This window comes from Cyanistes caeruleus, chromosome 14 (assembly GCF_971803275.1).
Source record: "Cyanistes caeruleus chromosome 14, bCyaCae1.hap1.1, whole genome shotgun sequence".
NCBI classification, from domain to species: Eukaryota; Metazoa; Chordata; class Aves; order Passeriformes; family Paridae; genus Cyanistes; species Cyanistes caeruleus.
In genome coordinates, this window is record NC_141714.1 from 18,648,460 (window position 1) to 18,663,105 (window position 14,646).

The 14,646-nt window shown below is 38.9% G+C and overlaps 1 long non-coding RNA gene across 1 annotated transcript; it reads right to left on the bottom strand.

Annotated features, from left to right (window-relative positions):
- Positions 1-5,704: 5,704 nt before the first annotated feature.
- LOC111928760 (uncharacterized) lies at positions 5,705-14,187 on the bottom strand. Its single transcript, XR_002864280.2, has 3 exons — positions 14,158-14,187; positions 6,455-6,496; positions 5,705-5,743 (listed from the first exon to the last, which is right to left on the bottom strand). It is a non-coding gene; the product is annotated as an uncharacterized LOC111928760 (long non-coding RNA).
- Positions 14,188-14,646: the final 459 nt, after the last annotated feature.

Genomic DNA, 14,646 nt, shown 5'->3' on the forward strand with positions numbered 1-14,646 from the left:
AATAAATAGTATAAATATAAATATATAACTATAACTATAGATATAACTATAACTATAACTATAACTATAACTAAACTATAACTATAACTATAACTATAACTAAACTATAAATATAAATATAAATATAAATATAAATATAAATATAAATATAAATATAAATATAAATATAAATATAAATATATTACTTTATGAGCACATATATATGTTCATGTCAGTAATGTAACTAAATATTGGTACATATTTCATATAAATCTATCTTCTGTATTCCAAACTTTATGCAACATGCAATTATAAAATGCAGCAATATAAATATATCAAGGCATCAGATAAAATATGACATAATAATTATAATTGATATGTTTTCTGTATATTAAATATGTCATATACATATGTGTGTGTACATTGTCTGGGCTGGAATAGCTGCAGCTGTTTTAGCCTTAGAGAAAGACATGAGAGGAACAATATTATTTTCAATATATAATGAATCAAAACAAGAAAGAACCTCTCCTTTGGTTTCTCTCTGTGATTCCACACCTCCAGAAACAACCTGAGGACAACCAAACAAACAAATGAAAAAAAGGTAACACAAGAAATGCAAGAAAATCCATTAACAAAGAGAACATCCAAAAAAATAGACCAGAAAAGCCAGGGTCCCCCCAGATTTTAAGCATTCCACTTGAGTTCACTAAACCCAGCATCATTTTTTGTCCTGCAGAACATACAAAAGGAATTGCTCTCCAGAACAGCCCACACAAAATCCACCTCTTCCACCAAAGATTTTGGCTCTTGCATCTCTGACTTAAAAGGTATCACAAAATGCAACCCAGAGCACGAAGTGGGAAACAGCTGGGATGCAGAGAAAATAAGAATGCCACAGGCAGAAAGTGTCTCCATCTACAATCCTGCTTGGAAAGCAGAGAGGAGCACGAAGAGCAAAAACACAGGTCAGCCTCGGGCCCCAGCAGATTAACAGAGGGAAACAATCAATGATCTGAAAAAGCTACGTGCAAAACCAAGCCAAATGTTCACTGAGCTACAGATTTAGAGCAAAACCCAGATCCTAAATTTGCTCTGAAATGGCCAAAGGATGAAGGGCAACAAGTCCTTTCCAAAGGCAAGAGCAGCACCCCTGCTATTATCCCTTAATAAGGGAGGAAAGAGAGACATCTAGTGCTGAGAGGGAACAGCAGGAAACGTGGAATTCACAGCAGCACCCCGAAGCTCTGAACCTGTGGGTGACAGCTCCTGGGACAGCTCTTCATTCCCCAAAGCTCAGGAGCCAAAAGGCCACCAGCCAAAGCAGCAGCTCATGAGAGAGAGGGTGAGAGCAAAGCTGGGGGATTTTCTCCAGGGAAGATAACAAAGGTGAGGGATTGCTCGTCTCTGAAGCGGAAGAACGGCTTTTGCTCTGAAAACTAGAAGAAAGATTGCCTTCCCTCACATGAATGATGATAGTCAGAAATCTAGCTGGACACAGGAGGAAGAAAACATTCTTTATACCGCAGAGCATTGATGGTCTGTGCAGAGAGATAAGGAGAACCTGGTCAGCAGAGCAGCTGAAGACCAAGCAACCAACACAGGCAGCTCTGCTCAGAGTGGGACACAGAAGTCAGGCTGGGGACAATACAGAGAGTGATTAATTTGGTCTCTGACAATTAAACTAAATATTTAAGCGTGTGAATGTATTTTCCAGGGGAATTTCCTCCTGAGCATTTCCCATTTTGTGAAAAGCAGCTTTTCTAACTGGAGATTTCTGCCCCACGGGTTGGTCAGAGGCTGCATTTTCCCATGGGTCTCTGGACACGATAGGAGGACAGGTAGGGCACTGCCACTGACACCTGGCTGTGTGTGTGGAAGGCAGTAATTTCACACAAAATACCTGTTCAACCAAACACTGCAAGTAGGGAGATACCTGTGACCTTTCTCAAAGTTTAAGATATCTCTTGTTTACAATGCCTCTATTAAATAACCTGGAAGGATTTTTCACATTTGATATTGGTATTGGTACAAGCATCAGCACAGCAGTGTTAATCAACATCTTCTTTTCACCATTTATTTTCCCTTAGGAGACTTGAAACACATTTATCTTCCTAGACTTTTTGTATTTTGAACATAGCATTTTTGGGGTACATTGTGCTAGGTTCATCAAGCACTTGTAAGTGCCAGTTTTGACCCCTTAATGAACCCCAATATTCTAAGTTAGAACCAAAAATGGTTCATAAAAACCAGTTTGGTTGTGTCTAGTATTTTGGCAGCATGTGAGGAGGGGGTTTTTAAAGATCAAAACTTTAGAAATTGTAGAGGCTGAATGGCCTCTGTCTGAGAAGTCTGCAGGTATAAAAGTGTGATTTCCCAGAAAGAGAAGAACAGATCACAGAGCTGCTCTGGGGCCAGCTGCAACATCCCAATTCCAAGACACCAAACAGCCCTGTGAGGGGGAGGCTGCCACAAAACACAGCATTCACAGATGAAAACAGAAAACAACATATGAAAAGTTCACTAAAGAAGGTGTCACTGCAGATCTTAAAATCAAAGCCCAAGAACAGATTTAGGTGATGCGCAAAGCATCTGATACAGAGTGAACAATAATTCTCCTCCACACAGTTCTACCATGGGCTTAAAACTATGGACAAGTGTAAAGCAGATCATACATTAAGAATAGAAATCCTGATCTTGAAAAGAGCTAAAATGACAAAGATTATGAAGATTGACAGTGATAGAAAAACTAGAATGCAAGAACTCTTCCAGCCCTGTGGCTTCAAACACTGCTCATTCTCTCTCCAGACATAAGCTGCATTTCCTTACCTCAAGCAGAAAGTAAAAATAAATGGGAGTTGGGGAGGGGGAAACAAGAGAGGTAATTTGCCTAAGAGAGTTAAATGAGATGACTCTGGTCTATTTTCCTTTGTTATTCCAAGCCTAATGAAGTGTCTGGGTAGTTGGAACAGCTCCTGCAGCATGATCTGATTGTTGTAGCTGCCTGTTTGTTTGCCGTGAGTTATTGTTTTATTTGGCTCTCGTTTCTGAGCTGTTTCCCTGCTCTGCTGGGCAGACTGATGCTGCTGGACCGTGTTTATGAGCCTGTAAATGATTGGGGAGCTGTTTCTCCAACATAAGAGATTATGAGAGACAGAGAGAGGGGCTGTGCTGGGCAGAGCACAGACTGCTGCAGCATATGATGGCCTTTCTGCATCCAAAACCCAAAGCAGCATTTGAATCAACAACAAAGTGTGGGGTGGTTTGGTTTTTCTCCAAAAGCAAGTTAGTTGGTCAGTGAACTCTTAAAATTGCACAGTGTCCTTCAAACCAAACAGCATCTTGAAGGATCCAGCGTGGTGAGCATCAATGCCTCCAACAGGGGCCTCTTGCAGCCACTTATATCTGCCTGGGGAAAATATGACAAAGAGATTTCATCTTCTACAGCTGTATCTTCTGGCTTTCTATTTAAGTTATAGTCAATATTTTAATTTATGCCTGAATAGAACATAGATCACCTAATGCCACGCTGTATAAATCAAATATTGAAATTAAATTCTTGTGCTCCGTTGCAAGTACGAGTAGAACATTTTGTGATTGTCCAGTACAAAATTAGTCAAATACTTCCTGGGCTGAAGGAGACATACAGCACTTTGGAAAATTTACCTAAAACTTGTGGAAAAACTTGGACTTTTTAACTAAAGTTCCTTATTTTCTTCTTTAAAGCCAAATAGGATCATAGATAGTAATAAAATATTCTCCAGGATAAGGAAGGGGGTGAGGGGAAACTGGGGGGGGAGGAGAAAGGTTGTGTATCTTTTAGAAAAATAGGAATTTCAAATGCCAGACCGAAAATCTGGCACATAAACATCAAAATCACAGCAGGCACCCAAGCTCTCCATTAGAAGGTACCTTCTGCCCTCTGCTAAGGGAATTAAAAATCTGCAATAGCACTGAGGGCTGAAAGATTGCCCTTCCAGTTCTCCTCACGTTAGGTATTATTAACAAGGGCCTTTTGTGATTCTTTTGCACAAGGGCACTACAGCCAATTCCAGTTCATTACTTAAAGGGTTTTCTGCTGATTTAGGGAACCCTGAGAGCTCAGAAATTCTCCTGAGAAATCTCTCTCCCAGGAAACAGTTCACTGCAACCATCCTTTTGAATAGGAAGGCAATGGTAGGACTTATGCCATGGTGTATTTTAGGTAAAACACAGCACAAAATAGAAAAAAAAAAAGGAAATCATCAGGATAAACTATGAGAAAATAGATGTTAATGTCATTCTAAAGAGTCTTAGGGTACCACAATGCAGAACATCCAGCCATCACCTGCTACAATAGTAACTCTGCTATTTCTTAGGTTATTTGCAATTTAATACTAAAGTTCCTCAAGAGCTCAGAATTTTGATTCTGGGTCAAAGGAAGGGAGAATGAAGTAACAAATAGCAGCAAGGTTTCTATCACAGTTTCCTTCCTCAGCCTCCCTGGACGAAGCACTACAGCTCTGGATGTCAGGGCGGTAGGGAGCCAGGAATCCTTGGATATAACCTCAGGGTACTTGGGTCAAATCCTCCCTTTCCCACTCTGGCAATCTCTTACAAGATCAGAGTTAATGGGACAATCACTTATTCCTTGGGCCTATCAGGTAAGTGCTGAGAAAATAACAAATATTCATGAGAAACAAAAGGTACCTACATGTTACCACTGAAGATGAACAGATCACACACACACAGGTCGAGGTGTGGTGAGAAGAAGAGAGAGTTTATTTTTCCTCCCAGGATTTACAGGTTTCTGCCCACGGCCAGGGATTGGATGGTCAGGATAACACTTTCTCACTGCACTGGCCATGAGAGATGCCCATCACAAGATGTGTAACAGAAAGAATGTACACAAATCTATGTTTACAGTTACTGTCCTGGGAAAGTCCTTAGAAAACCATGTCAGCCAGCTCAGAAGCTGAGTTTTCAGGTGACACCTACACGTGATATCCAGCTGATCTGCTCACTCCACAAAAGCTTCCCAGCCCTTCTCGTGGGCATGGCAGAAGAGAGCATTCCAGCCCTGATCTTTACTGCAGAACCTCTGAGCTCTCAAACACATTTGCTCAGCCGTGCCGTGTCCCAGAATGAAACCTTTCCCTTGTTTTTCCTGCTCCAGGCTGCAGCCACTCTCTGCACCCGCGGGCAGAAAGGTCTGAAGGAACCAGGCTGGCTCCACTGCCTCCCACAGAGCCCCTGAACACCTCAGGCTCCTCTGCAGGGCCAGGCAGGGCAGCAGGACAGACTGCAGTGCACCTGCAGATCCGGCTGGCTGGGCTGGCTGTGGCAGCAGCCCCTGCCACCGATGAATTCCGCTCCGCACGCGGCATTTCGGGCAGCCGCTGAAAAACGGGTGACACAGTTGGTTTCACTGGCAGAGCACACAAGGTTTTATTTGTCAACAAATGGGTTCCATGATCCATCATTAACACTTGATTGATTGGCCCAGCACTTTGGCAGGGGGGTTTTTTATCACACTTTTCTGCAGCAGAATGTATTTCAGGCAGTGTCTTACGCACTGATTTGCTGGCAGGGGCTGTGCTGGCAGAAGGCAGAACATTTCCTTGCATCCTCTGCTGGTCAGTGGGAGAGTGGGGAGGAGATAACACGAGGGACTGCGTTACGGCTTTACATCTGTTTTTGTTATGATCGGATCTGTTCTTCCTCTTATCACAACAAAAACAAGTCTCATGTCGTTTCCTCGTTCATCTAACGCAATCCAGATTCTCAGCTGTAAAAAAAAATATATATAAAAATCACCAACCAAAAAAAAAATAAAATGCCCAGCCCAACTAACCGTTCTATAACCCAAATTTTAAATATTCATCTTTACAATTTTTTCCATCTTTCTTTGTGCAATAAATACATTCAATCAGAAGAAAAATACACTAACTCACTGTGACAGATTGGACTCCATCTGTCAAGATTTCATGTTTGATATAGACTGGAAATTGTAGATAAAGGGGAAATATTCAGGTACTGTTCTTTCAATGAATGTCCCGGAGGGAGATTAAGGGAATGATAAATTGGTTATGGTTACACCCTGAGCCAAGCCATTGGAAGTCTAATTAGAATCCAGAAGGATTGCAGCCAGGAAAGACAGATGCTGGAAAGAGGAGTAGCATGAGGAAAAGGATTTTAGTTTCAACTGGGACAGAACAAATGTACAAATAACCTTAGGTGTTAGCCAAGAAAGAGTATATTTTGTCATCCTGGTACAGAAGATGTTCCTGCAATGAACATCCTTGCAGGATCCCAGAAAATCCTACATTCAATGAAAGATATTTTTGAAATAAGAAAAATAAGAGGAGGTTTGCTTAGAATTCTTTCAAGGGACTAATAAGAATCCACCAACTCAGAGCATAAAGGTGAAAATTAGAAATCCAAAAGACTTGCCTTATGACAGCATCCTGCATGATTTTGAAGACTTGATTTAATTTACCTGAGTTTCCTCATGTGTGCTGTGAGTCTCCAATGTGATTTTCTGATGGGAAAAATAAACCAGAAAAGTGTCAAGGAGATGTCCCAGTACTAACAGGAACTACAAACAATCAGAGTTCCACAGTGACTTCTACACTAAGAAGAAGAAAATGTCTTCAGGTGAGATCACGGGAACAAATATTAATTCCACCTAATTAAGACAAAGAATATTTATGCAAAGTGAGTCCAACTTGCTGCAAGGAGTGCAGTGGCTGAGAGTGACAGGCCAGCAGAGCTGAGAGAGGCCAGGCTGCCCCTGGGGCCGGGAGTGACCCTGGACAGGCGGTGGGACAGAGGGTGAGTCTGGCTGATGGGCTGAGCTGGCTCTTGGAGCTGCACAGGCACTGAATGCACGACTGGATTCCAGCTCAGCACCCCCAGGGATGCCAGGACTGCAGGAGCAGTCACACAGCACAGAGTGATGCTCTGAGAAACTCTGGAATGTGCTGGTGCTGGTTTGCTCAGAGGGTGTCACTCTGGCCCAGCCGATAAAACCGGCAGCACAGATAACATCTGCTTTTCCCTTAAATTCTAATAAAAAATCCCAGAACCAAGACGGGAATCATCTGAAAGAAAAATCGTGAAATAGATTCTGCTCTGTTAAAACAAAGGAAAAACAAAGACCCTGAGCCCTGGATATTGGGTTGAGAAGAGCTGCCTGCAGGAAAGGTCACCAGCATCTCTGCCCACACCTCTGTGGTTTGATGTTTGTCACACTTTGCCTTTGGCTCTCTGGGTCTGTTCAAAACCTCGACCCTCAGTCACTACAGCAGCCCAGGAGCACGGGATTAAGTAAATCATCTTCCCCATGGCACAGAAGAACTCCCTCTCTGCAGCTCCATCCCTTCTCAATCACAAACACCACAGTTTTCCTTCAGAAACGCTCCCTACAATTTCTGCTTATTCATCTTTGAAGACAAAGGTATAAGCCACTACTTCCAGAAGAAGAAAAGAAATATTCATTTTGTATTTATGAAGGAGCTATCAGTAGCAGTGAAATTTTCCATGCAACACATTCCTGTAAATGAAATTCATTAGATTAAAGCAGTACAGGCTTCAGGAAGAAAGAAATCCAGACATTTTTCCCTGACAGACATGAAAAGGGAGACAGGTATGTCCATACTAACAACAAAAAATACCATCAATTTCCATACATATTATCTCCCCTCAAAGAAAGACAATTTCTACTGATAATAATGTCACTTGTGGAAAGTTTAGTGGTTAAAACTTTCAGTGAATCTGTGCCCTGTTTTGTCCTGGGAAAGGCAAGACAAATTCACCTTTGAATTTTGTGTGATTCATAAGGCCCACAGAGCAGCTGTCAAACAGGACAGTGATTACAAGCTCATCATTAAGCTACAGACACTGCAATAAAAGATGCCTGACAAATGTGCTTGAAAATAATAAACCAAAGAATTCTTGCAAGCAGTAAGACGTGATTTTTTTGGCCAGGATGTTACAATAATTGCTGTGTCTGTGCCTTTACAGTGCAAGAGGATTGTTTGCACAACAGCGTGGGTTCTGTCATTATTGATAACTTTTAAGGTAGAACCAAATTTCTTTAATTCAATGATATAAATAATAATAATAAAATTAAAAACCCCACCCAGCTCCTCACAGCTGTGACACTGCACTGTGGTACTGATCTCTAGCAAAGGAAATCCAGAAGATTTTACTCCATGCCCAGTTTTATGTCAGTAGTGCCTTCTCCCTAATTTACTATCTCATCCTTCTTAATTTGTTTTTTTTGTTTCTGACCTATCAAGATAAGAAATGGACTGTGACACTACCAAAATAATTATTTCTTTTTCCTTTTAATTCCCTCAAAGGCTGAGGAACCGAACATTGCAACAGGAACTCCAACAGTAATTGGGCTTCAGTGTCACTGCACCAACTTCCTCTGAGCTGAAATGCAAACTTTAATTTAAAAACCATCATCAGCCAAAGTGAGAAGCCTCAGCCCATCAGAGATCTGTGTTAGGATGACATTGAGGTGCACATTCCCAGTGCACAGTGAGAGATGAAAGCTGTTTGAATTAATAACAACAGGCATTGGACACAATTATTGTAAACACAATCATCTTTTCCCTAATCATTTCCCAAAACCACGGATGCTACTATGTGAAGGATTAGAAGAACAGGAATGGAGAGTATTTTAAAGAAAAGTGAATGAAAACAGTTTAGCTGTTTGTAAATGGCTTTCTGCTTTAAATCTGATATTTATGATGATATTCTGATATTTAAATATGATTTAAATACGATATTCAAATATGTTCTCCAAATTCCAGGATAGTCCAACCCACCAATCACCAGTGCTACCAAAAAAATTTTAATTGGCTTTAAACTTTATTGGCTTTTTTAATTGTGACAAGGATAGTGGGTTTTTGGGTCTTTTTTTTGTTCTTTGTTGTTTTTTGCAAGCATCTCATTGATATATTTGCTATTTTGCTACTTTAATCTGTATTAGTGACAAAAGAACTGGAGGTTTAAGTCTGAGGATCACCCAGCTTCTGACACTGGTAAGATTTAAGGATGACAATTTGGAGATCAAGGGAACTTTACTGCTGGCAGAGGAGGTAGGCAATTTTGGGATTAAAGTAGCTAAAGCAGCAGTCAGACCACGAGATTTGTTTCCCTGATTTTTAACATGTATTTGAGGAGCAAAACCCATTAATACAGATCTCTCTGGGGTTTAGCTTGTAGAGGTGCATAGGGCACTCTCATAAAATGCAATTTTTGTGTCTTTTTAATGTTCCAGGCAGGGAATCTTCCAAACACAGATGAAAATCTTTTTTTTTTATGTCCTTTACTACATACAGAATAACATCAAGTACAGGCCTCACCTCTGATTTTTTATTTCTTTTTTCTGTACAGTTCAATATTCATAAAGAGAGTTTTGCCATCCCCAATCAGGAATTAGCTCACCTCCTTTCTGACATGTGTACAATACTGCTGGCTGCTTTTCAGACACAACAATTTCATTTCCTCACTTTACAGGATGCCTAAATCTCTGTGCTTTAAAATGTAACCATGAGCTTGGATCTTTTGGGTTTGCTTCAGCTCGGCTTTCTAGCTCAGTTTAACTTTTGTCATTCACATTTAGGCTCCACTGCCTGCCCATGCCAGACACCAAACACCAATTTCCCCTTCTTTGTCACCAAAGTTATCTACATTGCAGGGAGTTTTTATTCAAGCTACAACACTTGATGTATTAATCACTTTTATTTTCTGTTTTAGCAAAGAGAATAAAGGGAATGATAAATAAGTGTATAGGTGAGATGATTCAGTAGTGATCCTGCCCCTGGAAACGAGATAGTTTGGTCTCCTGAGAGATTACTGCATTGTTTCCACTGCATTGATCATCATCTTGATAAATATTATGACTATCTTAAGCTCCATCTTCTTCTGCATTAACATGAAAGATAATTCACCACCTATGCAAGTGCACGGGGAGGGAAAAAAGAGCTCAGTTTGGGAAGCAGAGGGAGCCTGGTGTGGTTAAATTTCCTCAATACAGGTGTCATTTAGGATTCAGCCACTGCTGATATCAAGGAAAAAATCTAGGAAACTATCCTATCACAGAAACCTATTAATTAAAGTGCAGTATAAAGACAACAATTAATTATTAGCTGTAGAATTGTTCACAATAACCACTGACAGGAAGAGAATATTGCCACACTGAGATATACTGGGTGTAATCAGCAAAATAAAATACAAAGGCTTTTTTTATTCCTCTCTAGAAACATATCAAGTACAAACCATTTCTGGTAGCCATTCATAACATGAAAAGAGGAAAAGGGAATAAAGAAAGAGCCTGTGATTAACTTGTTGGCAGGAAAATACGGTATCAATGTCCCAGCATTGATCCAGGCCTCATTCTCCTTTCCTGTGTTTGGGGAGATCAGATTTCTTACACATTCTGTCTCCTGGACTTCATAGCCCAGCAAATATTTGCCAGACAAAGGCTGTTAAACACTTTCTTTACCCATGTCAGTGTGTTTGACTGCTCCTTGTTTGCTTCTCTGTCTTCTTCACTGTTGTGTCCATCACTTCTCACACTTCTAATTCCCTTTTTATTTCCTTATTTCTCGATTTAATTTTTCCTAGTTTATTATGCCCTCTTCTCATCTGACTTTCTGGGCTGCTCAGAGCTCTACTTTTCTTGCCTCCAACTTCATCTCCAATAATTTCAGCTCCTATTACTGCATTTCTTGGGTAAACAGAAAGGAACACAAAGGAACACAACTGAGCTACATTTTCTGAAGAAAATATCTCCACTTAAGGTTTTATAGTGAAAAATAACATTAAAAATGTTACTTAAAAGGACAGAAGGAGAAAAATAAAACAAAAGGATTTCTTACCAGATGGAAGAGAATAAAAAAGAGACCAAAGCATCACTGAGGTACCAAACTCCTGCATTTAGAACAAATGGCACGAGGTTTATCTGAAACACCAGATCAGGTGGAAATGGACATTTATTACATTATTATCTTGATTTGCTGTGACAGCCAGGTGGGGCTTGGTGGTTTTTTTCCTGTATTTAACAATACAGCTCCAACCACAGCAGTGGCCACCGTGGTCTAGCTGACTTTTGTGGAACAGCACCAAGAGATGTCCCCAAGGAAAGTTCAGAGGCTCAGATTGTTCCAAGCTAAATTTCTCTGCTTACACATCCTTCCAGCCAGCCCTGGGGAGATGTTAAGGCAGTTTCAAAAATGCCAGAGCAGATCTCAGGGCCTGGGACTACTGTCAAGTCAGGTAAAAACTGAATCACTACAGAAACCTCCCTCTACTTTGCTTTGGTTTTTCATTGATTTAATGAGAAAATAGATTTCCTGCAGAACACTTCTCTGTAATAGGATTAATCATACTGTAAAAGTATTAGAGACTTTGTGAGGGTGGAGATGCAGATGTTATCAGTGCCCTGTGTCACTTCTTGGATCTTAAGAGACTGTCCCCATTTATTTCTTTATTCACATAAGTGAATTCAGCATGTTAATTGGGAATGGGAAAGAAATTACTTCCATTCACACGCTTCAAATTGATTGGCTGTCTTATTTTTTTGGGAAGAATGAATAAAGTACTAAACAAATAAATTAATCTACCTAGGCACACAATTATTCATTGTGATTCTTTTTATTGTGCCCCTTCCTATTCACTCTTGCTGTGAGATAAACAGCCCCAGCCTTCTCATCTCACTGCACAGGAGATTTTTGTTCACAGGCCCTCGTCAGCCATTCTTGATAAAAGTCTAGATTAGTTTATTGGCTTATAAATATTGGTTTGCTTAAAATTAGTTGTCTTCAAAGACAGCTAATGAAATATTATGTATTTGTATGTCCAAGGTGAATAATTCTATAGTTGATCATTTGTAGTTGGGATTTTTCACCACCAAAAAAAAAAAACAAAAACCCAAATGGCACTGATACTGAGGTAGATTTGTATTTTATTTTAAAGTAAATTATGGTGGTCTGGACTATTCTTGGCAGTTTACTGGGCAAAGCTAGGCTTCTCAATAACATCAGGCATCAGATACCTACAGACTTCTCACAGTTTCTATCATATAATGTCCTGGGGAAGTGGGCAGACTCAAATGTTCAAAAAGTTTTCTCTTTTATTATTCTCTCTCTCTTTTTTTTTTTTTTTTTTTTTTTTTTTTTAATAGAACTTACCTGATTGTTATATTTAACAGAAAATGTAAACTTTTAGAAAAAAAAAAAAAAAAAAGACTTCTGAAGTCTTTTGAGGAAATCAAAGTTTTGGTTTTGCAGCTTTTACAGATGTAAAATGAAGCTGACATGAGCTGCCCAAGTAAGCAGCAAGGTGACTGACAATAAACCTCTCAAAAATAATTTCATTCACTAAATGAGATTTTTTTGGAACATTCCTGAACTGTAAATAATATAAAGGTTGGTGCTCATAGATTAGAGCAAGTTAGAAGATAATTTATTTTCTGTGTGTTTTGCAAAATACAGAAATCCAATTTCCAGCTACTTTTTCCATTACCTGAAATAAATATTGGGGTCTGATCACACATTTAATAAGAATATGCTTCACTTTCTGGAAATTTCATCAGGAGAAAAGAAGATATAGACAGTACAGACAAACAATCCAAAGAAATGAAGCACATTGGCTTGGAAAAATAAAAAAGTTTTCCATATTATGATAAAAACCCTTTCAGAGTGTTAAAGGAAAATCATCTGCAGTTTCTTGGGCATTTTTCTTTGCTCTGAATTGACAGATTTACTTGGCATTTTGGTAAAATTTATTTCAGCAGCACTGTTCACTTACCTAAGTGTTTTAAAACATATATTTGATTAATAAGCTCGGTTACTGAAACACAGACTTTCAAGAAATCCAAAATACCATTTCCCAGAAGTTGGTATCGGTTGTAAAGAAAACCACTGACATATTTAGTAAGGATACACTCTGAACATGTCCTGTGAAATATCTCAGAAGTGGGAAAATCCACTTGAGGCTGTGCAGAATTCAGCTTCAGGTGAGGACAGAGCTTTGTCTTGGGGTGTGTCGAGCTCCAAATCTCAGTAATAACTGACAAACACACTTATTTATATAAATAAATTTATTTATTTATTCATATTTATATAAGAAAAATATTTTTGCTCTTGCTCCCGCTTAATTGAATTTCCAAATATTTTACGGTGAAAAGCTGAATCGGTTTTAAATCCCAATAAAATAGAAAGATGTCCCCAAACCCGGTGAACAGAAAGTCTCTTTGCTCTTTAAAGCAGTGGCAAAAGTTGCAATGACACACAGGGAAATAGCTCAGTGCTCAGAGCGTTTTCTTTGGCTGAGTTATTCCACTCTGCCATTTGTTAATAAAGCACATAATTTGATTTAAAAGTGAGACCAATTCAGGGATCTCATGTCTTGCTCTCTGCGTGCATTTCCTTCACACAGTGACTGAACATAACTCCTCAGAAATGCACACTACAGTGAAAAATAATATTTATTCAGTTTATTACCATTACTAAATGTACTGTTACAGTATCAATCTTTAAAAGCATGTCAGGACCCACCTAAGCTTTGTGATGGATTGAACATTAATGCTTGCACCGGCCTAGGAAAAATCTAAATTCCCAATATTACAACAGCAATACCACGTGTAAATGCTGAACTCACTGATTACATTCCAGTCAAATATTTATTTACCAACTGACAAAGTGTTAGTCCTGGCAAGATAACAAAACCTGATGCTAATTAAGGGCACAATTTTTCTGATGGCATCCAACACTAATGCAGTTTGTTTAGGAAAATAAAACCAAACAAACAAAATACACTTTTCAAATACTTTTTTTTTGGGTTTTTTTTCCTTGTGAATATGGTATAATTCCATTTCATGCACCTAAAATTCCATGGCACTGTTAGGAACATTCTCCCCCTTATATACATTTATAGAGAAATATGGAGAATATAAAGAATATAAAGAATATAAAGACTCTAAAGAATATAAAGAATATAAAATAATATAAATAATATATAGAATTATATATTAAAATTTTAAAAAATTTAAAGAATTTTCTTTATCACTGTTACAAAAGGTGGTGGTAACAAGGTACCATAATTGTCAGAGCATGGAGATATCAAAGGAAGAGATATTATTTCATTGTATTTCTACTTCAGCCACAGGAAAACAACACTCACCTGCCTTGAAGATGCAAGAATCCTGACAGGAAAATACAAACCAGGCCAGAAAGTTTCTGCAAAAGCAGCACTTCAGGATAAAATATTGGGAGCTCTGCAGGGAAGGCAGCTGAAGACCAGAATTTGTCATCATGAGGAACTGAAAGATAAAACAGGATGTGAACTTGGTACTGGATCTAACTCACAGGCAAAACAGGATTTTTCCTGTTCTTTCTTCGACTCCCCTCCTTTTAAAATATTAATTTATGGTTTTGTTCTTACTGTTTTCTGTTTTTTTGATTCTTCACATGGGATTTTCAAACCTACAATCTTTCTCAAATGTTACTTAAAAAACCCAGTTTAATCAAGTAAAATTTATATAGTAAATATTGGATTCTTCATATTGATATCAATCTTGGAAATGGAATCAAAGTTCTTGGCAAGTCTGACTTTCTGAACTGAAACTGTTCTTGAGATTTTTTTTCAACAGGCAGTAAAGTTTTTATTTTT